The sequence below is a fragment of the Ornithodoros turicata genome, chromosome 4 (assembly GCF_037126465.1).
Source record: "Ornithodoros turicata isolate Travis chromosome 4, ASM3712646v1, whole genome shotgun sequence".
Taxonomy (NCBI): domain Eukaryota; kingdom Metazoa; phylum Arthropoda; class Arachnida; order Ixodida; family Argasidae; genus Ornithodoros; species Ornithodoros turicata.
The window spans coordinates 21162347-21190107 of record NC_088204.1 but is presented as its reverse complement, the minus strand read 5'-3'; the positions used below and the strand labels follow the sequence as shown (position 1 = coordinate 21190107).

At 45.3% G+C, this 27761-nt stretch overlaps 1 protein-coding gene across 2 annotated transcripts in view; it reads left to right on the top strand.

Annotated features, from left to right (window-relative positions):
* The window catches only part of LOC135391302 (adenine DNA glycosylase-like), an 85083-nt gene that overhangs the window by 13173 nt on the left and 44149 nt on the right, over nucleotides 1–27761 (top strand). Inside the window, exon 11 of one of the 2 annotated variants that reach the window (XM_064621523.1) lies at nucleotides 5880–5968. The exons of the other annotated variant lie outside the window; for it this stretch is intronic. The gene's annotated coding sequence lies outside the window, so the exon portion shown is untranslated. Of the gene's footprint in view, nucleotides 1–5879; nucleotides 5969–27761 lie in introns of those variants that run through there. 2 annotated transcript variants of the gene reach the window in all.

The window sequence follows — 27761 nt, the reverse complement described above, 5'->3', positions numbered from 1 at the left end:
CAGATAAGAGAAATATGTGTTTGCGCGTGTTCCCGCATACACTTACATCGAAACGCCGTGTGAACGCCGGGTGCTTCGACGCCAACTTGAGCTCCTTGACCGCAGACCATTCAGCTTGTCCGAAGTCCTTGGCCCGTGGAGCTCCAGTGCGCATCAGTGCCGGGCTCTTCGCTCCCTTTTTGCTTTTGTGCAAGCTACTGGCCTCCTCGAAGAGCTCTAAACAGAACTTGGACCTGTCTTCGCTTAGCGCTCACTATTAATTCATCCTTTCATACTAACCTTTGTGAAGTGGGGTATAGGGTCCTGTGGCTACCATGGGGAAACATCCCGTGTCATCATCACATCATTTGTTATTGTTGTTGTTACATCAAATCGGTCGTTTCCAAAACAGTCTTGGGTACTTGCAAATCTTCTTCCAACATTCAACAAATTGGCCTCAAGCATGTGCCACAACAAACATGGCCGCCGCCAGATCGCAGAGACTGCGAAGTATACAGAGGCTGCTAACGAGAGTAATTACATGTTTTTTTTTTTTCTACACAATATCACACTGTACTAAAATCGGATAAACACTGTTTAAAATACCTGTTTAAAAATATTGTAGTTGTTGGGGCCCTTCGCCTTTTCTCTGTATTTTTACCCGTACCTCAAAGCCTGCCGTCTAGGCTACGCACTCGGTCCACCGAAGAGAAGTGAAGTTAGTTTGGGGAACTCACTAAATCGTTAGTGCACTTTCTGCCGAATGTCACTAAAACCTGCCGTGTGATAGCGCAAGAGCGACACTATGTGCAAGTGCCACTCGGTGAAAGTGACACTGAATTAGTCCGTCAGACAGGGGTATGAATTAGCTCGTGTGACAGAGGTCTAAGTTTCAAGTAACATGTAACCAGGGGCGGCGCGCAACTTCCTGAATTCAGGGGGACCCCAGATCCCAGCCGGCGTCCCCACTTCCACCCCCTACCGCCACCACCAATGCATGGCCCCATGGTTCAAAAAAATTCGATGCAGTCTGAGCGACAAAAGGTGGCAAATACTTTATTGTTTTCGTCTTGTTTGATAGACTCGGGAAAAGAGTTTATGGCATTTTATCCCCATGCGGCACCTGAGATCACACTTTGGCACCTCACCTCTATGGGAATTTTGCGCCACCCCTTCACAAATTCAGGGGGTCAACCGTAACCCCCTTCCGCCTCCCCTGCTTGTAACGGTAATTAATTACTTCTTGTAGTATCTGGTTACAGTAATAGTTACTTTTCTACAAAATCGACTTGTAACTAACTAGTTGCCTACCAGCTCCCATGGCATTGTGGTTAGGATGATCGCTTTCCACGCCGAGACTGGGAGGTGACACGGGTTCGAATCCTGTCACCGGCTGTGCTGTCTGAGGTTTTGCCTGGGTTTTCCGAAGACGGATGTTGGCACAGTTCCCCCTGAAGTCGGCCCAGGACGCATACTAACCCCCCTGTACCCCTCTCCTTCCTGCTGTCCTCTCTCCATCTGTCGACGTCTGTACGCCGTTCATAGCCACAGTTGCTTCACGGCGCTAACACGGAATTTAAAAAAATAAAAACAAAACTAGTTGCCGCTTTTGCCGTAAAAGTAGCCGTAACCGTAGTAAAAGTAACCGTAAAGGGTAACTTAACTAAGTTACTCTAGTATTGCAATAGCAATTTTGCACGTGTCAGTTCCCTATATACAGTCAAACTCCTTTACAACGAAACTCAGGGGACAGCAAAAAAAATTCGCAGTAAAGGTATTTTCGTTAAAAAGGACGTCCATTATTGGACCTATAGGGCTCCAGCGGGACCGCAAAGAAATTTGTTGTAGTGGTATTTTCGTTAAAAATGTGTTCGCTATAAAGGAGTTTGACAGTAATCGTTTTCTCGAGATTTCAAATACCCTGCCGTGTTACGCAGCCAGTAAGACCTAGAGTATAGACCAGGCGGGTTGTGGGTCCACCAATTCCATTCCAGTTCCATTCCGAGGAATGGAGATTTGTGATAATTCCATTCCTTTCAGTTCATCGGAATGAAAGGGTATGGCCAATTCCCAGTCCTGGAATGGGCTTGGCAACCCCATTCCATTCCGTTAATTCCATCAGTAAAAGAAAAGGGACCGGTAACCGTACTGGCTAGCCCATCGGGGCGCACAGACCATTCCATTCCAATTCCATTCCTGCGAAAAACTGCCTACTTCCATTCCCATTCCATTCCTAGGACAGTTTCCGCCATTCCGTTCCAATCCCATTCCGAGCTGTGATAAATCTGGAATCATTCCAACTCCGGAGTGGCAACTCCGCAACCCTGGTATAGACTAACTCTCACTGTGCTGTTAGGTAGGGCGCATGGAAAATCCTCTGTTCATAGCACGGCATAACTATATGCTTGAACAGTACAAGTGCTAAAGCAAAGTTTTTCACAATGACGTTTATGTGGCTTTTTTTTTTTAATGTGAGCTGCATAAAGTAACTGAGTTACTTTAACGTAGTACCTGTAGCTGTAGCTATATTACATATCCAGACGCGTATCCGTAACTCAGTATATTCCTGAACTTACTGTTTTTCTTTTTTAGTATCTTACCCGCCGCAACTGTTACGAAGTACTCAAAATTTGTACTATCCGTGGACTGATTTTGAATGCCTTCTAGAAGACGGTGTGGCCAGCACTCTCTGTCGGGGATAAGCCTTAGATGTAATGTTTTAAACAACCGTAGCCACGCTTATGGCTTGGTATCAAGGTATTCCGCATATATTATCAACGTTCAGGAACGAGTATATGTGTCTCGTTGTGGGTGCTGTTTAACTTTGGTTGAGAGTGCCAAGTCGTGTACAGCATTTATATTTGGAGGTTGCTGGCATAGGCGGAGAGTTTGCAATCTGTCGGAGGGGGCCGGGGCAAAACGCCCCCACCCCCCCTGTTTCATACACAGAGGTCCGGCACATGGGCGCCCCCAGGATTTTTTTCCAGGGGAGGGGGTCACGGTACCAGTATATGCATCTAATTCTGTGTGTCGAGTGGGCCCGCAACCACATTGTCTTGGCTCAGAAACACTACGCTTGTGGAACGTAGAGAGAGAGAGAGAAAGGAATCAAGTTGTGATTGTGTTGCAACGGCAGTGTTTATCTGCAGAATATAATGATAAACGGAATGCAGTTTTATTTGCAGAAGCCAGTGGGGGGGTTTCCCCTTCCCTGGAAGAGAACGAAAAGGGGTACAAGAAAACTGCGTATTATGCTTGGAAGTTCAACAACTGCATATTAGATATGGTAACAAAGCTTAGGTTGCTGCGCAAGTGTGCAAACACACGAGGCATAGCAGGCTGTATAGGCTATTGTAAATGTTGAGAGGGCAGCGGTTGTTCAGTTATCACTTTTTTTTGTTTCTTTTTTTCACAAAGAACTGCACCAAGCTGCAGTTCTCATATATAATTTTAGCACACTGCCGAGACTGAGGCGACAAGTAAGTCTGGTGAGAAGACTATAGGTGAACTGCAAGGGGGAATGTTGGATTCTCGTGCTTAGTAGCACTGTCGTAAATCGCGCGCTGATAGATTGAGGCTGACGATGCGACTGCTACAACAAAATACATCTTTCATAGCACGGCTCCCAAACGCTCTTTCTATTCGTTTCATCGTGATTACAAACCTCCTAGCCGAATTTGTCGTGTGACGAATTCAACCTCTCCCTAGCATTTTTTCTTCATCAACATCAACAAGCCTCGTACTTTATCTTGGTGAACCCTGTATTAACAGAATGAATAAGCTTTATATAGGTACTTATCAAAACAAAATAGCTCCTTACACGAAGATTGAGAAAACAGTGGCAGAGTTGCTGACAAAGTTATGGCGACACAGTGCAGTTCTAATAAATGAAAACAACGGGGGCTGCTGCAGAATAAGGAGGCCCGTCCGCGTGAGGTGCTCACCTCACTCTTGTGTGTCTCTGTGTCTCTTGTGAGTGTCTCTTAAGCGGCCCTGTGTTTAATTGGTTCATTTAGAACAAAACGCAACTTACAGAGTGGAAGATAAACTATCTTATTCATAACGAGAAACATATTCACAGTGACGCCGAGCGTCAAGTGATGGCCTCGGGGTACCGCCTAACCTTGTACCGGTTTACCGGATCGAACAGACGACCTCCATTAATGTCAGGTAATGTAGCAGTTCCTAGTCTTTAGTAGGAGAACTACGCGTTCTAGAAACAACAACAAAAAGGATCCAAACCGATTCTACAACGAAAAGGATCAAAATTTAGCTCCGAAGCTGCAAACGTAAGGCCCAAAACGGCACAAGAAAGGGCATAAAACAGAGCGAGGGATGCATCATACACTGACCCGTGTGAATATATCGCATATACATGCTGTACACATGTTTGTAACACATGTTTGTCTATTCGCTTCGTATTCGATTCGGTCTTCACCGCGTATTTGCTTTGGCTATGTGTATATTCGCTTCGGCTTTAAAATAATTATTCGCGCATGTCTACCCAAAAGGCTATAGCATATCTGTTTCGTGTCATAATTTTTGCTACTTTCTATAACTAGTACAAAAATTCTGCTCCACTTTAAAAGTACGTTCCTCCATGCAACCATATTTACCTTGCCTCTCACACATTTATCAGCCTGAGTTATCTTCCCGAATTTCTTATTGGGCTCATTTCCGCTATTGCGCAGATGTTGGAGAAAATTTAAATTGCGCACGTGCGACTCGTTGCCGCACGTTTCACGTCTTATCGTCGTATCACCGTCGAGTGACACTGACGTCACCGCCAAGTGACACCCCCCGGTGTTCGTCGATTTCTCCGACAGATTCTCCTGGCAGTGTTCCTGCGATTGTGTCACAAGTGATGTTCGAGTTTTAGTCTAGCTGTGACGTTCCTTGTCCCGATTGTTTTGGAGTGATACGGGCAAAAGTGGTGGGAAAGGAGGTCGTCGAGGGCGTCAATTGGGAACAACACAAATGTTACGTACATGCATGCGGCGTGCATGCTAAATGATGGATTATCCTGAATTCCCGTTTCGTAAATATAGCGAGTTTTTAGTACATCGGAAGGTGTTCACGATAACAGTTTGGAAAACACGATAAGCCAATCGTCGTGCTTCTTTGAAGCAGGTGACATCACATTGCTAAGCTTGGTAGCTAAGCTATAGCTTCGTAGAGTTCTTCCGATGTACCAAAAATTCGGTAATTTCGAGCTGTCAACCTCTCGCTTTGCCCGTATTTATCCATAGACGCAATGTTGCCAGTGTATTAGGGAGTTTTATGAAATCGTAAGCGCCCCTCTGGTTCCGTCTCCGTATCACTGTCAGTCAATCAGATATCAGCAACGTGATGTTATCGGCTCCAAAGGAATCAGGCAATTGGCTCAGCAATTCCAGTACGCTTTGTATAGATGAGGAGGCTTTGTGTATAAACAAATCCTTCCATTTAGACTTATAATTAACATATATTTGTTTGTTTGTTTGTTTCTAAACACGTATTTCATTGCTGCAGAGTACGGGATTGTCACCGCGTATACACGCTGTGCAATACTATACTACATAAGAGCTGTCGCCGCTCAAAGCCACAGTTGCTTCGCGGCGCTAACCCAGAATTTAAAAAATAAAATAAACGTAAGACCTGTCCGATAGCTGACGCACGCGTACTTCCTAACTATGAAGAACAGATAAGCAACCCGATATAAGTATATGGTTGTGCATCGTCATCGTGCAGCGTATTGGTGCGCGGCGTTGCATTGCGAAATATATCCCTTGCACTCCAATTAAGGTATGGGGACAGCTTTTGCCTCGAAATAAAACGCTTCGAAGCACATTGTTAATTAGAGCGTTGCAAGCAACCCAGGGAATGTGCCGGATTAAAGGTGTGCCACTCTCCCCTTTCAGGCACCCTGGATTGTTAGGCACCGAAGCTAACTGTGAAGAAGGGGCTTCCATGGCTGTGATAGAGGGCTCCAATACTTCGAATAGACGCGCATCTGTATAGTGTATTGTAACAGCAGTGTTGGTACCCGGAAGTGACACTATATGCACAACATAGCCACGTGGAACTACTTGTACAAAATTTTTATCCGCATTTAACGTCTTTAATTTTAACGCGTTTGAGTACGCTATAATGCGACCTACGTTTCCATTTTTTCTTTGTGTTTATAATCTAATCTAATCTACGTCATAATGTGACCTTTATTCTCGCGCGGGTACCTCCATATTATTCGAGATTTCTAGTGCGTATAAAGTCTCCGGCCTCATCAGTTATCAGAAAAAATATCAATCTAACAAAACCGCTTCCGTTAGTAAAGCGTTCCTCCCGACGGTAATCAATTTAAACGGGGGGTAGACATTGCCTCATTCGGGTCTAAAACGAATTACAGTCATTTTGCGTGAATGAGGTACGCATAATGGAATGCAGGGTGGAAGTCAGAGCTATACCTTCGTATGAGGCCTGTCGCTGACGACCTATTGTCGCCAGTGTCCTCAAATGCTAATGGGCCGGCTCACGACGTGCATAATTTTCCTTTTGCTTCGCGTGCGCTGTGGGAAAAAAAGAAGCTTGACGTTGATCACACATCGGACAGCTGTTCAAGCAGCTTAACAGCGACGAAAGGGGCGTTGTACAAGCGGATCTTGTTGAAAGGACTTACAAAGTCCGAAGGCTGTGGTTCCACTGGAGTCGCCAGGTCGGGAAAGAAGTTTGCGATACGGCTAATATACGGGGCATTTTGTGTCGTATGTTGGGTCTATTCTAGAAATAGGTTATACGCACGCTGACATATCCAGTTTTATTGTGCGTTTTGGTGGTGTTGTTTAAATTATGGATGTCCTCGAAAGATGTCGTAGTATTGCATAACGTCTGAATGATTGAAGCAAAAGGCTCAGGACGAGGGGATTGTGGACCATTTCGCGACACTATTCATACATTGCTGTACATTCTACGACGTTTCCGCGATGAATATTTATCAACATCCCAAACGCGTTCGGTGAAACCCACATTGTACGGCCTCTACCAGCTAAACTCCCACGATTTAGCCTCGAAGATTCGATAAAAATTATCGGTAATGCATTCCAATCACACAAAGAGCAAGTATAGGTGATCGAAGCTGCCTTTCTAACAACTTTATTCGACGAAACGTGGTATACCAATACGCCCTCGGTATACGAAAGTAAATCTTCTGACCTTACGACAGAGTCTTCACCATACTGCTAGTAAAAAAAAGGGGTCGCTGCGCATACATAATGAGTATGGATACAGATAGTGAACTTGTCATGACAGGTTTCCCATGCCATATAATACTTTCTCTGTGCGCCTGACCCGTCCACAGTGATTCTCTCGAAACCGGTCCATGCGGTTCACATTATTTTTCTTTCCGTTTATGCGATACAAATATGCCGTTTGTTAAGATGTTCTCGCAGGGCCAAGCCAGATTGCAAACACGTCGAAGACAAGGGGAAAACATCGTCGAAGGAAAACTGTCGTTTGACCTATGAATAGGCCTCGGCGTGCTTGGAACCAATCAGCAAATCTCTCGACGGGACACGAGGCTATTAATTTTTTTTATTAATGCGGATGTATACATACTTAATTTTTCCCTATGTTAAATGCTTTGAATATGCTGTTGCTGATGTGTGGCAGTGGATTGACTCGAACGTTTTCTTATTTCATTGGGGTATTTACGTATAAATGACGCAGTACACGCAATATATACTCCGGGGATACTCCGGATCATGGGATTTACGAATGAAGTACTGCCACTCTAAACACGTCCCTTTTGTAAATGCAATTTGAGAGGTTGAGAAAATTATCTTGCCCGTGAGCAGAAAGATGCCAGTTCGGTTAAACTTGAGGACAGAGGCACACTTTACGCGGTGCTCCCACGGTGATAATTCCTCTACATCGCTAGGTGACAGTACCACATAGGATTTCATAGTAGCAGTTCATTCCGTTCTTTCGTTTAATAAATTTTCCTTTAACAGCATTTCTTGTACCTTCTAGACGAGAGGAGGTCGTCACTTTGAAAACCGGTAGCCCATAAAATGGTTGCGAAAATTGACTCGTGTTCCTGATGAAGTAGCAATACGTATTATACGTTGTGTTGATGAGGATTTGAGTTTATTGGCGCAAAAGCTGCTCGGTGCACAAAATTACAGTGTTGTAGGGTACAGAGTTTACATGTGAGTTCTTGTGTGAATACTGCGTGTCATTTTACGTCCGCGCGAGATGTCATTGTAACATGCCTTCGGCTATACAGGGTGTTCATTTTTATTCGTTACATAAGTTTTATTTAAAAAAACTAGCAGAGCAAAATAGATGGCGTCTTTGCAGTTGAATTCTACGGCCAAGCTGACATCCTACCGAAGAAAGTATGCAACTACAAGATGACAGTACACTAAAATTCATTAATGAACTCTTTAATTAGGGGATTTTCAGGCAAGAGCCGGAGATCAGAATGAGAGACCATCGTAATTGAAAGCCATTACACGTTCAAAAAATCCTGAAACAGGCACGTGCGTGAAGATATCCACCCCCGAATTTTGATATGCAAATGAGCCGAAACTGAAAAACCTCGCCTGAGAAGCGCATCACCGTCGCCGACAGAGGCTTATCTGGGCGGGAAAGCGGGTTATCTGGCCCGCAGGTCGGCACCGCCTACTCCAATCATCTCCATTGCTCCAAATCACGTGGCCCTCTGACGTGAAATGAGGGCTGTACCCCCTTGCGTTCCAGGTCCTCGCGGTTTCGGCTTCGGCTCATTTGCATATCAAAATTCGGGGGTGGAACAACTTTATTTTCGGTCTGAGTTCGGAGAAGGAGTGGTTCGGGGGTGGATATCTTAACGCAGGTGCGTGTTTCAGGATTTTTAAAACGTGGAATGGCTTTCAACTAGGACGGTCTCTCATTCTGGTCTCCCGCTTTTGTCCGAAATCCCCTAATTAAAGAGTTCATTAATGAATTTTAGGTAAATAGTCATCTTGTAGTTGCATACTTTCTTCGAGAGGATGTCAGCCTGGCCGTAGGTCTCCGTCATCTTTGGGATTTTCTGTCATCAACAGGCCTTTCCACCCTGCTTTGATCACCTGACTCCTCATCTCCATCATCATCTCTCACTATCTACAAATGGCACTGGGGCAGCGCCCAGCCTGCTGGCCGGTATCAGCCTCATCTCATCATCGTCTCTCTCTGTCTCGGTGTGTGTGTCCATCCGTCCGTATCCGTAGAACTAAACTGCAAAAACGACACCTATGCTGCCTTCATGGCTTTTTAATAAAAATTTTGTATCTAATAACAACAACTTTATTACAAGACGATGAATGGGGAGTTTCATCGCCATGGACGATACTCTACCCCCGTTGCTGGTGGTCTGTACCTAATCAAAAAAAAAAGAAAAAGACGTGTATATAAAAAGCGGCTGTGTTTCTAAGTATCATGTGGCCAATCTGTGAGACCATTTGCCCTCGACCGTTTCTGTCTTCCTGGAAAGGAGTCGTAGAACATAAAAGGACATTTCCCGCGTATAACACTCTGAAGACGAGAAACGGAAACGGCCGAACCTTTCCTAACGGTGACTCGATCACGCTCGCCGTTGTTTCCGACGTTCAGTGTGAGATCACCTATGAGGATAGCGTAACACCGCTGAAACCCTCGTTAGGTGTCACCGGTCCGCCGGTTCGTGACGTCAGAGGGCAGAATCGTGAGACGGACCGCTCGTGGCGCTGACATCTATAGGGAGAAACAAAGAGAGCTTCGTGTGGCTGTCCGAACGGTCTTTCTCGCTACCCATTCCAGCAGTTGGACGAGAGCGCCGCCGTCCCAGTTCCTCGCGGGAGGAACTGGGCACGACGAGGAAAGAAAGCAAAATAAATGATAGGTTCATCGCGGTGGTACCACCGTAAATTAAGTACAAAACAGAGGAGAACGGGCGGGACGCATCGCCGCGAATCAAGCCTTCACTTTATGGCGACTTGAAAGGGCCGCGAGCGCTATTGTTGTGGCCCACGCTAAGGTCAACCCTTCAAAACAAAAGCCCACCTTTCATCGAGCTTCAAGGCGGTCGGTCGGTTTGAAACACTTTTTTTTCTTTTTTGCTTCTTCTCCTTCTACACAAAAGGGTTTTTGAGATGTGCTCGACTTGCGAAAGTGGCCTCCTTGTATACATGAACTAGAAGAACGAATCGACAGTCAAGGACACACAGAAAAGTATTCCTTCTTTGTTTCTTATCTTTATTTTACCTGATGGTTTCGACGTACGTCTGAGTTTATTTTTGCTTTTATGTTACGTTGCTTTCGACATGAAACCACGCTTCGCATTGACTCTCCAATGCATGCAATGATAGAACTTCGTTGCGGTGAAAAATATTTAGGCGTTTTGGGGGACTTTTTTTTTTTTTTTTCATCAGCATGCGACAGTGTAAGCATTTTCCGTGTTCTTTTCTTTCTTTCTTTTTTTTTTCGACTCGCTCTTGCACCTGTATGGACCTAACGTTCACACGTGTTTAAAAGATAGCGAGACTCGAACGCATAGCTAGCATGCAACGTTGCGACGATGCGCCGTCCCAAACAAAGTTGCGCATTTATAGCGTCAAGTTGCGCACGATAGCGTTTCGCGTGAAGCTTAAAGTAAGCAAACGAAAGAATTAGAAAATAGTACATTTATTACATCTAGAAAGAAAGATTAGAACTGGCTTATATGAAGAATGACTGTATATCGCGAACACAGACTGTCACATCAATACTCAGGAAAGCGTGAGAAGGAGGAAAAGAGACAAACACGAGGAGAATCTCAAACACAGCTGAAGGCTCAATACTGCATAACACAAGAAATAAATACTCGTGGAGAAGGGAAGGTTCTCGACTGTCCAGTGTAGGTAAAAGATGGCTCTCGAGTAATGTTCCCAAGAAGTGTATTATGTAATCAACATAGCCGTTTTTGAGGTTCTCGTCGTGTCCGTCTCTCTTCCTCAATCTCAGGATGTTCCTTATGGACGTTAGCCACCGCCACCTTGCACGTCGAAAAAAAAAAAGGCGAATATGTGACCAATGTGATTACCCTATTGTGAGCCCCTGCGGATCGACGTTTCAATGTTAGTTGATTCCGTCATCACCCCGCCATCTCTGTAGCCGCGTTTTCTCCAATGGTGCTCCACTAATATGTTCGCGCAGTACAACCCGTGTGACCCAATAACAGAAGGGACTGAGCTGAAGTGAATTTCGTTTGGGGCCAATTTACCCAGCTGCTCCAAGCGCAAAAGAACGATCGAAGCATAAGTAATTGCGCGCTAGTGTTTACCAGGATTCTAAACCTACGCCATCATATCATTGCAATCTACCTGTCGTACTGCATTCAGTCTGTATTCTCGTCAGTATATAGTGGCACTTTAAGGGCAACAATCAAGAAGTTCGTGAAAGATCAACCGAAGAAAGTTCCAATTGAAAACTGACCGTGTATCCACACGAGCGACATTCCCCAGAATACTCCAGTGGAAGATGCGAAAAACGTCATAGCTTTCTGCTGTCACGTGAGCGCGAGCGCTCAACGTCGTATCTTCACGTACGCTGCTAACCGTGGGGAATATCCTGCTACAGAGCCAGAAGATGTTCCGTAGCAGACGACAGGAAGACACGCTGATCGACGGTGTCGTCTGCTAAATGCGCAGTACGCCACTCCCGATATTCCGGCACCGTGTGAATGCTCAACATAACACGGGACGGAACCTAGGCTTTGTGAGCTGTGTTTTCGCATTTTCTTCCACTGGAATATTCCGTGAGGATGTCGCTCGTGTGAATAATACGCGGTAACAGTCAAGGAGGAAGGATATTTCCACCGGTGTGTTCCTTCCCCCAAGGAAACGACTTCTCCGAGGGGGGGGGGGGGGGATAATCTTAATTGGTATAATCCGCCCGGTGCTAATAAAATTTTCGTTCCATCGCGGCCTCATTACTCTTTTACGCGCACCTCGTGTTCCTCCCCCCCTTTCGTTTTCCGCTCGTATTTTTCTCCCGCAATCTTCTAGAAAATTATTCGTCTTTGTTCTCGGAAGAAAGAAGAAGAAGGAAAGAAAGAAACTACATGGGGCTAGTTTGGAGCGAGAAAGCGATGCGAGCTATCGCGGCTTCCCGAGTCGACATGAGCGTAACAACATTATTATGCTAATAACAGTGTGCTTTCCATTGTTCTTCTTTTGCGCGTCAATTGTGTATACCGCGCTTTTTCTTTTCTCCCCCTTTTTCGGAGAACCTAAAATGCATGCAGGCGTATGCGACCTTGTCCTGCTTCATTTTGTTTTCTCGCCGCCGCGATATAAAACGCATGTACGCCTCGCGTGAAAGTGTCAATGATTTTTCCTTGGGGGAAACGTAGCGCGAAATTCCTCGCGTATGTACGCCTCGCAAATTATAGACACGCATTTGACGGTAATTCAGATGTATACCCCTAAATTACGATACTAAATATACTGAAGGGAAAATGTACTTGAGAAAGAGTACAAATAGTTGGAAAAGAAACCAATTGTGTTAAGTAGGGAATATATCAGTAAGCATCTGGGATACATTTGAGATGCTTGAGTGTTGGTCATCACATAGATACCAATTGCTTTTTATGCAAGCACAGGTATTATCGGGCGTCGTAGGAGTCGCATTACGCAACCCCCCCCCCCCCCCCCCCCCCCGCCCGAGCCCCCAAAGTCAGCCTTCCTCGCGCTTTACTTGCGAAGCAATCCACTTGAGCAAACGCAGCCTACACTGGACCAATATGTTGTTGAGCGAAACGCAAAGCTCCCGGGGAAGACAAATAGGAAACTGGACTTTGAGGTCATAACACAGTAACAGAAGTCAGACAGTTAAGGTAACGTGGGAGGGAATGGACGCGGACAACAGTTGGGAAACTGAACATGGTTAGAAGACCGAGAAGTAATCAGAGTATTGAGTAGAAAATACTAAAAAAGAAGTATTTGAAATAAAGTACAAATACCGTTCGAGAAAAGCACAGACGAGTAAGATAATAAAGTACGAAAAGTATTTTGAGTACGGTGCTATAGTCGGGGTTTGTTTTAAATTTATTGGTTCAGAACGGAGGCTCGTTCAAAACGCAGCAGCATACATTCTGCTCCCACCCGGTATATGGTACCGCATTATCAGGTACCCGTGGCCATCGCAATAAGATGGTACACTTTTATGTAAAAAAAAAAAGAGCACCCACCAGCTCCCTTGGCATATGGTGGTTAGGATGATCGCCTTCCACGCAGAGACTGGGAGGTGACGCGGGTTCGAATCCCCCTGCTGTTCTCTCTCCGTCTGTCCACGTCCGGACGCCGCTTATAGCCACAGTTGCTTCGCGGTGCTAACACGGAATTTAAAAAAAGCACACCGTGTTATCCCAAATGTCCTCTATATGGTGTTGAGATGCTGCTCATTAATTTCGAAATATTAAAAATGGAACAATCCTACTTGTTTTCCCTGCGTTTTGTACCTGTCGTTTCCAATCCGATCCAAATCCATCAAAATCCAATAACACGCAAATCCAACAAACATGTGGCATATCATCTTTATCCTTCCCCCAATAACATCGCCCTCAATCATGCCCTCATTTGGGACACCTTTTTCACAATCCCGTGCAATAACTGTTCGCCCCTACTAAATGAACCGTTTGATTTTCCCCTCATCTCGCAACTTTGAAAAAACTCACTCTGTCTCTCTTTTTAAAATAATAACTCTGATATCCTTGCATATAACACATCCGAAAGTATATAAGGATGTGTATTAACTGCCGTTTCATCATCGTCAACACACTGTATAGCATGTCTTCGTATTTCATTACATTTCTGATGGCCTGTTCCCCCCCTGAAGTCGGCCCAGGACGCATACTACCCCCCCCTGTCCCCCACTCCTTCCTGCTGTCCTCTCTTCATCTGTCCACATCTGTTTGCCGCTCATAGCCACAGTTGCTTCGCGGCGCGAACACGCAAACAAACAAAAAAGTCACGTGGACGTAGCTTCTGTTGGCAAAAAAAAAAAAAAAGAAAAGAAAAAGAAAACAATAAATAACAAGAAGAAACATATGCTCTTAGTGATTACAACCTTCACGCATATCAGCCACCGACACATTTTTCACCTGTGTTGGTATATATGATCACATTTTCCGTGACGGCTTGTCACATCTCTTTACCTCTGAGTTCCCTGTTATGTCAATAGATAGTTTTAGTGCATCGTGCGCTATTGTCTTTGCGTACGTAAGAGATAGCGTTCTTGGTTCTGCGCACGCGCAAAACATAAAGAGAGCTTCGCGCAGTGCGCAGAACCACTACGCCATCCCTTACGTACGCAAAAGCCATAGCGTACGATGCACTCAAACTCACTCTCTCACTTATTATATTGTCTCACTTGGTTTCTCCAGGATAAAGTCTGTGTATTTCCGCGCTTTACGTGTATATCGTGTGCCTTTGGGTACCTGAACAATAAATAAACGTAGTATCGTGATGCTTCAGTAGTGATGTCATGAACCTGTCGGATTTCGAGTTGGCAAAGTCTCGCCAAAATTCCACCTTTCATTTCAACAGTTCGCTGATGCCCGTCTGCATTGCGCATCCGCGTCAGATTGACAATATTTTCAGAGGTCCAACACCTGCCACGTATTGATGTAGTATGTATATTTGAAGCTGTAAGCATATTTAATAAGTCAGAGTGTGTTTAGTTGAGCTTTTCCTAGCCTGGTGAAAAACCTTGGAAATAGCTGTATAGCACCACACATATAGCGAGTTCTCGCAACAACGACGTTGCAACAGACGTCATAAATTTTCGTTCGCGTGCAGCACATTCTTAACATTTTATTTCACGCTGAATATTGCCAGTTACAAAGGCTATATCAACAACAGTATTTCTAACGAAAGTTTCTAACTGAACTACTTCTAACTAAAGATGAAGGCTGCGAAGCTTTGCGAATCTGTCCAAAAAAGTTGGCCGAAACGCGCGAATCAGCGAGTACGCGAAAAGTTCATGACATACATACTCATCGCATAATCATGAAAAGAGAAAAAAGCACCTCTGCTCCTGCCCATCATAGCAGAAACGACCGCAAGGAAACAGAGAAAATTGTTCCCACAACACGACTTGCCTCATTCTTGTGTTCCATCCGATACCAATACGCAGTGAAAGGAATGCACCTTGAAATACCACAACCATTTATAGCTTCACGCGGTATGCTGGCTTAAATTAAAGGGGAAGTGATCCTCGTACTCGAGGCGCGCCCATCTCTACACACTTGTCGCTCCGAGATTTTCCGGCTTCCGCGTGATGGCCCTCTACAATAATAACGGGGACAGATGCGTGATAAGGACCCCCCTCCCCCCCCTCTCTCTCTCTCTCTGCACTCGTAACGATACGCTAATTATAACGTGCTGCGTTCTTGAGAGGAACTAGTCGATGATGAGTAGTCACTTTGGGCCTTGTTTGTGTATACATTTTGAGGAAGCCAGGAACGAAGTTGAAACGGGTAAAAAAAAAGTAGAGAAGAGCGGTGTACTTGTGAATGTATTGACATCTTGAGCGTATGTGAGAGCGGTTGTTATGACAGGGATCAGATTACGGGTTGTTTCTTTTCTACACTCCCCCCCCCCCCCCCCGAAAAAACAAACAAACACAAAAGAGAGGGGAGAGAGAGCGAGACGTAGAAGCCTTAGTCAGGCAGGATTCAAGACACTGCTCCGTTACCGGAATCCCAGGCATCATGAACATGGAATACAAGGCCGACTCTTCACTGTCTTCTGTGTACCGTCCTCACAGTAAATGATATTGAGACGATTGTGGTCACTGTGAGCGACACCAGGACAATTCGTCTGCGGATTAATTTTTCCCACCCTTAGGGTTCTCCTGAAGGGAAAGTTCACTCTCTATACTGTAATTAAATTTTCGCTCCAAATCGCATCCGGAGAAACAGACCCGAAAAACGCCGCGAGAGACCGTTTGGCAACATGACCTCCATCCTCTCTTCTTATCTTCCGTTTTTTTTTTTTTTTTTTTTTGTGCAAACATAGCTTAGAGTAAATACAGATGTGTGCTATTTCCGAGTGAAACCCAAACCTGTATCTCGCATGTTTTTTCTCACTTGCTGTATTTCTTTCTTTCTCTTCTTGTTTGTACTAATGGTTCGAAACTCACGCTATAGTGATACGAGGTATACGGAGGTTCGCAAATTCAAAAATCTTCATGGAATTATAACGAGCTGTTCAGCTGGCAACTTTACGCTCGCGGCGCTGGCAACGGCGCGATCTTTACCTCCTCGTTTCCTTCCTCTCTAGCACGCGCTAGTTCCTCGATCATTTCACATTTAGCGAGCCAAAAGTGATTCCACGACAGAACACACACACACGCACACGCAAAGCAAGCTGACATCACTTTCAGCAAGATTTAGCCGAAAGCGGCAACATCCCGCGCCTCCCATCAAATAACGTCACAACGTTCAACCTGGAGGCTTCCTGCTATACCTATCAATATCAAAAATCACTTTCTCTATAAACGGCACTTTTCTTCGCGTCACTCACTCACTCACTCACTCACTCACTAACTTAAAAAAAAAAAAGACATAATGAAAGACACCCAGACACTTTATTTATCGCGAAAACGGTACGATGACTGAGTTTTCTTTGGCTCCTGCAGAAGAAACAAAAAAACACACCATCCTGCGGAGCTGACAGGAGCTGCGCTACGCATGCTTTCACTACCAGGAAAGTGAGCGATAAAAAATAAAAATAAAAAAACAACATCCCGAAGAACCGTGCCGCGCTAGGATAACTGAGGAAACGAATGTCTCCATAGACCCGTTATGTGTTTGCTTTCTTTGTGTTTTAAGCGGGACGCCAGAGTTAAAAAGGTTGCCCGTGAAACAAGCAACCGCGGCTGTGGCAAGGTGAAGTGTAAGCCTTATCTATGGGCTTGGCGAGTCAGCCAGCTACCAGAAGCGTTTTGTGCGCCTGCTTATACAGTGAGGAAGGGGATAGTATATTGTCGGCATTGGCTTCGGTGCCGCTCCGTAAGCTGCTTCAGGCGTGCTTGCATTCGGATCACGCGAGCTCAGAGAATGTTGCAGAAGGAAAGTTGCACTCTAACGGATGGTCGGCTTTAACCTTGTTGTGGCTCGTGCAGAGTATGCTGTGCACGGGTTGGTGGAAGGAAAAAAAAGAAGGAAGGTACTATGGAAGGTGTGCAGGGGGTTAGGCTAAGTTGGAATGTTTCTGAACTGGCTCAGTTCTTCCATGCTTTCCCTGGGCAGGTCTTGCTCTGTGCGACTCGCAGGTCGTGTCTTGTTTCGTGATCGTAACCTCCTTTATGCTTTCTTGCCTTTCTCTCGAGCTTATTGAATGCCTTTACTCCGAACAGCTGCTGGTCGACGAAGGCTTTCCAGTAAACACGCTATAGACGTCATATGTGTATCTGTGACTGCGTCTACAGTGTAGCCGACCGCTTGTAGCAAATGGTCACTTTTCATCTATATACAAGCCCTACGAAACAGCGCTTTGTCCTGCACGACAGCGCAGTGCCGGTGCCGGTGCCGTGCTGTTATATGACGTTATCGCGATAAACGTGAACCATTTGGAAATGGGTCTGCGCGATTAGAGTTGAGTTACTACACGGTCAGAATGCTAAGCGGTAAAAGCAAGAAGAGTTATCAGATTCCACCGAATTGTATATCTTACAACTTGGTCTTCACATTTCATCCCACGCCATCATCACTTCTCTTTTACTTATTATTATTGTTGTTGTTGTTGTTGTTGGTGGTGGTCTTCTTCTTCTTTTTAAATGTTGAGAGCTATTACAAGACTGATGAAAAGTACGCACTGCAGCTGAATCAGGACGAACGCGAGCGTTTGACTGCGACTTGGCTTTATCGTTGCAGAAACCGGTGCAAAGGAAGGACAAACGCAAAAGACACAAGGTTGATGCGTCTTTGTCCAGCCTTGCGTTGGTCTCAATGAACATTTAGAGCCTCGAAGGCGATATAGTCATTGAAGTAAGACAATCCACGACAGAGAGAGAGAGAAACCAAGGTGGGCGTGAATCGGCGGTCAGCCCAGACTCCACTGGTGACGAGGGACCACAATACCTTTCAAGTAACGCCCCTTACCTTTTTCGCCGTTGCTACAAAATTCGTATGAATCGCAGTAAACACTCCGTGACGGAGGCAACGGGACCGGAATAAAAGTTCGATACAATCGAGAATTCGATCGAGAAAACTGAAGTGCCACAGAAGCAGTGACAGTATCACTGCTTCTCTGGGGCTGAAGCTAGAATTTTGTTGACTATACGGTTATAGTCTCGGAAGCATCGCCGGGGCCTTAAAAAGTATTCAAGCAAACAAAGAAAAAGCAGAGAGAGAGAGAGAGAGAGAAAAAAGGCTAAAGTTGGGTTTGACGTACGAAGGGTCTTACTGCTCACTCTTCGCATTCAGCACAGCCGGCTGACAGAACACTTTGGATATTAGGATTCGAAAAGCATGCATTTCGGTTGGAACAGCGTGGGATTTTCAATAAAGGATAATTCGAAAAGAAAAAGAAAAAATAAGAAAGCGATTTCGTTATAACGAGGCCTTATGTGATCCTAATAGCGTGCCGCTGGTGGCCCATTGCCATGCTAAAGGTGGCGGGTTCGAGTCCTACCACCGGTTGTATACTGTCTGAGGTGCTCCCTGATGTGTTACCTTGCAGACAAATGTTGGCACAATTCCCACCGAAGTCGGCCCAGGAAGCACATTAACCCCCTGTCCCCCACTCCCCCTGCTGTCCTCTCTACATCTATCCATGTCTGTACTTCGCTTATAGCCCCAGTTGTTTCGCTAACATGAAACCAAAAACTATCGGAAAGACGTAAATGCTACATAAGAGAGAGAGAGAGAGACAGACATGCGTTATTCAATCCCGGAATCTTCTAATAATTATTCCTGTAAAGTGTATGACTATTTCGATAAGTGATGTCACAGCCCGTAATGTGCACGCGAGACTTATTTATTTATTTATTTTTCAAATGATCGATTCTAGAAAGTTCATAGGAGGACCGTTCGCCTGCATTTTAATCTCGTGAGCGCATGGAAGGGAAATTGATGGCCCCCTATAGAAGGAAGGGATAGATTTAAGTCTCAGCGTGAGTTCGTTGCGCGGATTGAAGTTTATTAATGGGTGCTGGGATGAAGGTCAGATTCCCGGATAAGAGCACTTCGAAAGATATTACATTTTCTTTTCCTTTTATAACAAATAAGGAGACGATGTTCGCTTCTGCAGATCATCTTACGAGAAAGTAATCAGTCGTAGAGTCCCGCTCGGGTCGGAATTGCTTCACCCACACCCAACCCGTAACCCGCACTTTTTTTTTCTTTTCAGCCGTAAAAGACAAGTCTCGAAATAAAACTCGCAAACAAAAAAAGAACACAAAAACGCGTGACAACGCGCCCTGCAATCACCGTGTGCAGGACACGTTGGGTGTGTGTGTCTGCTTTGTATTTTGTCGCATGTTTGTTTTACGGCAAAAAAAGGGAGAAAAAAGTCACACAAAACGTACATGGTTGGACAAGTCTAGTGAAGCCGGACTAGGACGCGTAGTAACCCCCTCTGTCCCCCACCCCATCCCGTTTTCCTCTCTCCATCTGCCACGGTTGCATAACGGTGCAAACGTGGAACAAAATTTAGGGGGCGGCTTTTTCCACCGGAGAGGTCCCCAACGTAAAATTGGGCATAAAATCTGCTTTGGTGACAAAAGTAACAGTTTCATTTTATTAATTATGTCACTTAAAATTTTGTCACACGCATTGATTTAATTCCTGAAACCCTGCACCAAACCGTATAACGCCAGATCGTCACGTGAAATTTCTTAAAGGGGCACGAACGTGCGAAAGTTTTCTCTACCTCTTCTCTCAAGAAGGGCGACAATGCGGAGAGGCCTCCCATTGGTCTCATCAAACGATCTCCCGCGATGATTGAACAAATCGTTTGAGGAGACCAATGAGCATTGTCCGACTTCTTGAGAAGGAGACGGAGGAAAAAAACGTAAATTTTGCGGCTTCTTTCTAATAACGATAATAATTAGAGGTTTACGTCGCGAGAAAAGGCGGCTTCTTTCGTTCGTAAATCACGAACAACGCAACGCGGACGCATCCCGTTCCTTTTGTATTGCTGTCAAAGTAACCGAATCTTTCACTCCGCCAAGAGGAGAAATTTCCCTTTAAAGGAACGGTCGCACCCGGACACCCATCCATGAAACCGATATTTTCGACTTCGGCATCGGCCGACAAATCAACACGGCTAATTGTTTCGCCCAAAAATGGGCCTAGATATTAAAAATTAAGGAATTTTTAAAATCAGCGCTGCTTCCACACAAGCTCCGGCGGCGTGACGTCACTCCCTAAGTGAAGGAGGCGGCCGCGGCATGCCCTTTCTCAAGATCGCGCCCTCATTGGTTCGAAGGGAGTGACGTTTTCTCGCTTTTCTAGAGAGGGAATTCCGGCATAATCTCAATATCCGTCGTCTGCTCTTGTCATGTATTCCGTCAACTAAGAGTCAAACTACGCCACTACTTCGCATACCGTGATCGCTGGTGCAGGAGGAATAAAACGATAGTATAGTTTCAAAATGTACTGCACAGTAAGAAAAAATGAGTGAATGTGGGAGCAATTGCGGCTTCTAGTCCCCTAGACCGCAATTACTCCTTATTTTGGTCCCCTGACCTCGACGTTTACTCCCAAGGAGTGCGAATTGTCACTGAACTTCGCAAATGGTATTCCGAATGCAACAGTTTCCGCGAATATGTGCTCTTTGTCAATTTAATGGCGAAGGCTCTATTGCTCAGCCAACTTAGCAATTTTCCACCCCCCACAGAGTAAGAAACAGTTAGCGCTTCTTTTTTCGCAAATTGTGCCCTATGTATGACGCAAGATTTTATATCACTCCACATATCACTGTTGACGGTTTGATTCAAAGTATGTATTTTCATGCATGCACACGAATTGTGTACCTGGGACTTACAACAGAGCGTGAAATACAGTCTCCACTCTGTGACATTCGGTTACTTCCGTACATTTACTCTCGAAAGGGACTACTTTTTGTGGCAATGCATTTAGTCCCCAAAAGGGGTAAAATTACTGCTTTTCTTTCTCTTAGAGTGTTAAACGGATGCGACCGACCCTCAGCTACATTGGGCATGTGTAAATTCTGCGGGGGGAAAAAAAAAAAGTGTCACCGAGCAAATGTGTGTATGTGCATTTCGTGCGTCTCTTTGTGGCTTTACTTTCACTATTAATAAACTCGCGAAGTGAAGCGAGATAGAAACATCTTTGTGTCATTCTGAATGGCCCGTGCGATTCCTGGAGCGATGACTGGACATCCGCTGAACCGTTTCCGCACGCTTTCAAAGGGATCCCAACGAAGCATTGCAATGCCGTGCATGTCACAAGCATGGTAAACGACTGACGGCTGCTTGAACGCACCGGCGCACGCTAGAGGAAGATATAGTACACATTCTAGGTTTATATGACTTCCGGTTAACAAATAAAACCGAGGCACGTGAGACACTGGAGCCTTTTTCAAACCTACCGGTCGGTGTCAAGGTTGCTAGGATACCTCCGAGGGGGTTGCGGGGGGGTGGGGAGGTAATGACGTCATGCGTGGAATGCGTCCATAAAAATGACGCCGTTCTGGAAGAAGACAAAGCAGCACGACTGTTCCGTAGATGTATTCCGGAATTCGTTGTTTGCGCACAATGAGCGTACATGTATATGATTTAGGAGTCAGCAGCTTGGATAGTGATGTCGCTTAGTCAGAATACCGCGAAACAATTGCCATGTAGCGTTTTGTTGTTTTCTGCGTTGAAGGGTTTTGTGTACGTACTTACCTCGAAAGCGAACCGATGATTCGGTGCACCATAAGCTTGATATAAGCGGACGTGATCTTTGGATGGACACAGCTGGGAATATGGTTACTTGGTTAGTGAGTAATTACGGGACGCGCGTGCCTTCAGAACTAGCACTTAACCCCATCAATTAACACGAAGAGCCACACAAAGGCCACATGCATCGATCGCAAAATTGCCGTTGAAGAAAAACGGTATTCTCTTTTGAAAGTAGGCGTTCACCCGCTCGTTGTTGGTAGTCAAGGTCGTGCTGAAGACTGGCAGGTGGTGGGTTCGAACCCTATCACTGGCTGTGCTGTCCGAGGTTTTCCCCGGTTTTTCCGGCAGATTTTTTAGGCGGATGTCGGCACAGTTCCAACTGAAGTCAGCCAGGGTCGTATACGCCCCCCCCCCTGTTCCCAACTCCTTCCTGCTGTCCTCTCTCCATCTGTCCACGACTGTACGCCGCTCATAGCCACTGTTGCTTCTTGGCGCTAACACGGAATTAATAAAAGTACTAACTACTAGTACTAGAGTGGCCAGCCCTGACCCCGTCGCGGCTAACAACTCTACATTATTATTTTCTCCTCGCACTAACTAGTATTAATGTATAATGCCTAACTTTCTAGCGCACCAGTGCATTTTTGGCGTCCTAGATGATGCGGGATGACATTTTTTGCCATAAAACGTGATATTCAATCAATGACAGTATTTTGTTCTGGAAGTAAGAACCGCTGCCATTGAAATGAAGCTGAACCATTGTGCGCCCACAGGGAGTAAGATCCAAAGCGTTCAAATAGACCTCTACCAGAGAAACGTCATCATGACATTGGTAGACAGACTGAAACCGACACAAATTGGAAGGAGAGGGCTGGGTTCCACGAACGGGCACTTGTTCGCTGCCTCCCATTGAAAGAAAAGCAGGACCGTGGGGCAAGACCGTGGCTTTCGTCATTTGTTTACAAACAGGGAGAGGTCTATTGTCGGGGGGGGGGGGGGGGGGGGGGGGGGGGGTAACGTTGGAGACATAAATGAAAATGATCAAAGCATGTTGCACTCCTCCGCAGGCAACTCAAGGTCTAACTCAACTGCTCACGCGTTACATTTCAGGCTGAAGAACTTCGTTATTAACTTAGTTACATTTTGCACAACACATTTGTAACGAGTTCTTTTTGACGGGTGACCTCTCAATCTATGGGAATTTGTACATATATGTGTATCATCAATGATTACTGATTACGCATGATTGCGCTCCGTTGTATTTGTATCGTCTCCCAGTCCTTGCACCCTTTTCGTATCTTTCCCTCTTCTGCTCTAGCTCCAATGAGAACTTTGCAGTAGTTTGAAAAAAAAAAAAAAAATGAAAGGCACCAAATTGCAGCACTGCACTTATGAGGAACCTGTCCTTCAAGTCTTTCCACCTCTTCAACAAGCATTGCCCATTCGAATGCCTCTTCTGTCTGAGATATCTCAGATAGGCCACTAAAGAGCCAGAAAAGAGATATGGAGCTGCTTTAAGCAGTATTTAATGGCTCTCTCTCTCGAGCTTCCTCCCTTCGCACGGCTTCGTAAAATTCGCAGGCAGCTTTATGCGTTATCACTATGTTAAACGCTACACGCTATTCGTTTGTGGCTATACGTGCCCTCAGCCTCTCGTGCGGAGGTTTCTCACGGTGACGGTCGCTTGGAGAGAAGGTTTCGTTCGACCTTTTCGTAGTCTGTATGGCGTGTTGTTACTATAATTGAAGATCTCGTATACTAAAAATCTTTATAAAGAGCCCACCACGATAAATATCAGGGAAATTTCGGTGCCGAAAATTCTGAAAGTATGCAACTTTAACACTTTACACTCTAACACCGTATGGACCGTACCGACTTACAGATATGCGCGTAGGTAACCCAGTCATCTGTTTAACTGTTTGTAAGTCCGTACGGTACCAATCGCTGCTGGCGTGTTACTCTGAGAAAGGAATGCGCCGGAGCGTGTTCCGTAAACTTTTGTCCAGCACTGTACAATCTTGTCAACGCCCTTTTCCTTGTCGTGGTGATTTGGGTCCCGCAAACGTACTGATATACTTCGCTGCGCATTTTATTATAAAATGACTATGACGTAAATGTTGTTTAATTTATGTGTGTTCGCTGATGCGGAATGGTTCTTAGGTTAGCGATTTTAAAATACTGGGAAAATTGTCCGCTATTTTCGAGTTTCTTGCCCTGCACCCGTTCCCCTCTGGACGCATTTATAAAAGGAACGCCGAGAACGATTACGAAGCGGAAGCATTCTCATTCCATGTTTGCTGATGGCACTCATGGAGTCACGTAGAAGACTCGTGTAAGCGTCCTTTCCAGTGCGCCGGGCTGACTTATAGGCCACGCTGATTTCTGCTTTGCGTCTTCTTTACACGAGAACTACGCTGCCGCGCGGGCGTCGACAAGAAAAAATGTATTCTGCCTCTCACCGAGGAGGTCACCGCTTACTTGAACTTCCTGGGCCTTTCTCAAAAAGCCTTTCTTCCGTCTTTTCTCTTCTTACATTGTTTGATATTTCTCTTTCGGCTTGATATTCAAAACAGAACCACCTCCAACCTTTTTCCATGTCCAATCTACCTCTTCGTCCACTCAAGGTCGCGTCCGACAACTTCCCGATTATTTCTTTCCTCCTACGGAGAAAGAATGTAACGGGACTCTCTCCATAACCGTTTCTAACGGGTATTCAGAACAAAGTCGACAGATGCGAATCTTTACGCATTATAAGTAGAATTACTTCCTCAACACATTAGGCATGCGTGCACTTCAATTTCTCACAGATTCTACACGAAGGCCGTGCCTTCGGGTTCGGTTTCGATGCGTCGTCTGCTAATGTCCCGGTTCGAGGTTACGCGCATCAAGACGAAGGGTTTTGTCGTCTGCGAGCTTTTGATGCGACGCCATTGTATCGGAGAGTGATTTCTTTGTCAGGTTACTTCCGGCCTACGTATCTTTTCAATTGTATGATCTGGTTTATACGTCTGTGTCGGGTATTATGTATTGTGTATAGCTGTAGAGGTTGTTGGACTACAGTATCTTATAGTGCTTATGGGTGGAGACCTATCAGCCTATAGGTGGGGCTACGGAATTCATTGAGAAGATGGGAACGGTGAATGTGTGGCACGACCGGAAAGGTCCGCAGCCTTCTCTCGCTGAAGTGTCGCTGGGATCAGGAAGTTTCGGCAATGGATCAATAGGTAATATATAGCGAACAAAAGGTTGAAAGTTCAGACGGCCATACACTGTTTTCATAATTGTCGCGCCACCTCGCGTGAGACTCTGCAGTCAATTCTCCAGAGTGCCACGGAAAGTGGTTGCGGTGCATATTCTTATTGGTTATTATGTTTTATGTAACGTATTTTATGTAACCATAGGTACAAACCAGGTGAACCATGTTTCGTTTTATTCGGTACAGATTGTTAGAACATCTGTGAGCAGCACAGAAGCCGTTTCTGCAAGTGGATTATACAAGACGAACTTTCTGTGCAAATTGAGTATGTGACCTAGAATATGCTTTGATGCAGCTGCCCTTTAATTACCTCAAATTAATTTCTCAGCTTTTCAATTGGAGGCTTTCGTGTGCATGTTAGATTTCGGAATTGGGGGCAGCCATTGTTTAAAGCCAGACTTCTTTCTTTTTTTTTTTCTTATCGAAGTCCCAAAATAGGTGTCCCCAGGTTTTTTTGCATGCATGAGGGTGGGACAATATCGATATTTCTGTATACATATCTGCATTGCTATTTGCCCCAATCGATGGAAATAATATCGATGTTTCATCGAATGCCGACATTTTTCTCATGGATATCGATAGATTCCGATATTCTAAATCGGTATTTTGTTTGATCTATATCGACATACTCTTTCGGATATCAATATTTATTGGCAATATGGAATTGAATGATTAAGCCGAAAAGGTTATTAGAGTAATATAGTAATCTACCCTACTTAAAGATTTTTCAAAATCGGAACAAGTACAGTTAGTATCGACCTCGGTGGATCAGTTGGTAGTGTTCCTGCCTACTGATCCCAAGGTCGCGGGTTCGATCCTATAGTCGACGACGCAAGTGACTTTTTGGCAGGGTAAAAGTGGCTTAGACACTCTCGCAAGGGATGTTAAAGGTACTGTAAAGCAGCAGGCATACAATTTTACACTGCTGTCTCATTTGACAGCCTGGGTGATCAGTATGCAAACACCACAAATTTCGTTTAAATCCACCTTGTATTTTTCTTAAAAAGAAAATTTAGATTCAATATCATCGGCAACCCTGTGTCTAAGACCCGACACGAACTCCGCAGCTCTCACCATGTAGGGCGGCGAACATAAACATCCTGATAACAATGGCAAGCGTACAGCGACATCTCTGGACCGCTACCATAACCACGCCGGCTCGCCGGACGTGGTGCGTTTTTCCGTCTACAAGGTGACTCTCGTGATGATTCTGCTGACAGTTCTCTTACTCATTTCCACGATGCACCAATGTTCTAGCATTTTAAGATAATATGTAAGGACCTATCTCGTTGGAACAAGCTTTTCAAAGAAAGTTAAAGAAGCCAGATACTTAGCTCGTAACTTAGCCGATAGAGGGTTGGGGACATGTAACACTGTTGCTCGACGAGTGGGCGATTGTTTCACACCAGGCGTCGCCCCGCGTCTTTTCACCGCAATTTCAGTCGCGATTAAAACATATTTACAATTTTCTATCCCACATATAATTTCCAGTGTCTCTTTCTTTCGAAATAAGCTTTCAAGTGCCGCTGCCAATATTAACAGCTTGCCTGCTACTTTACAGTACCTTTGAATATGGTGCGCTGTGTGCTCAGCTTTCGCCGCACATTATAGGAAGACTCCGCAACTAAAATGTGTTGATGTAATCGTGCGACCTCAATGCGGACCCTATGATATTTCAGTGAATACAATCTTTTCCTTTGAACGCTTAGGCGCTTCTCCACAGAGAAGCAGTCCAGCAACACTGGTCTTCACCTCTCACCGGTATTCTTCACGTACGACTTTCTGTGTTGGTTTTGGTTTTACCGCTGGCGAATATTATAGAATGAAATCGAGGAAGCAAATGTCTGGTCATCCATGTGGCACGAAGAAGTTACAAAGCGCGTCCCCGAAAAAACAGCCGGTGGCCAGCACGAGACTACCGGTGACGTCACGCAGGATAAGGGATTTAGGAGAGGGAACCTTCAGAAGTTTCGGTTTCGTTTTGAGCTTCCCAGCTGTTTCTGCAACTAACGAGTTCCCGACTGCCAATCCAACTTTATTTCTCTTTTCGGAAGAACGCATCGAACTTAGTTACGGAGCCCTTATAATAACTTCGGATTGTCCCGGAGTCTCCCTCAGGTGGGCAGGTTGGATCCACAGACCGACCACTGTGGCGTCGCTTATGATCAGAGTTGTCTCGCGGCGTAAAGCCACGGAATATCAAGCGCAGTTTTCTTTCCGTAGTGCTTGATGAATCACTTTCAACTGGGTGGTGCCATTCGCTCACCCCAAATCCTTCAGAACGTTAACGGGAAACAATGAAAGATCGCCGATACTGATTAGCGCGCACTCATTGGGGAGGGTCCCTCGACCACGTGACCCTATACGGGCAGCGATTCGTGAAGTGTTGAATGCATAATGACACCTTACATGGTATACAGAAGTCAGTCAAACTGACCAGCTGCACTAAAGTAAAATGTTACGGGCGGCAACCGGCGATGTTGATGAAGCCATGCGCAACGTAGCGGGTTTGACGAGGTGGGCGTTAAATGGGTACGTTGGCTGGGGCGCTTGTATAGTTTGAGATTGACGTGAACGCTAATGAAATGGTGACAACCGAGCCTTTTTTTTTTTTAGCTTCGAGGCCTGCAGTCTATGGGTGTGCGAGAGTGCGCAG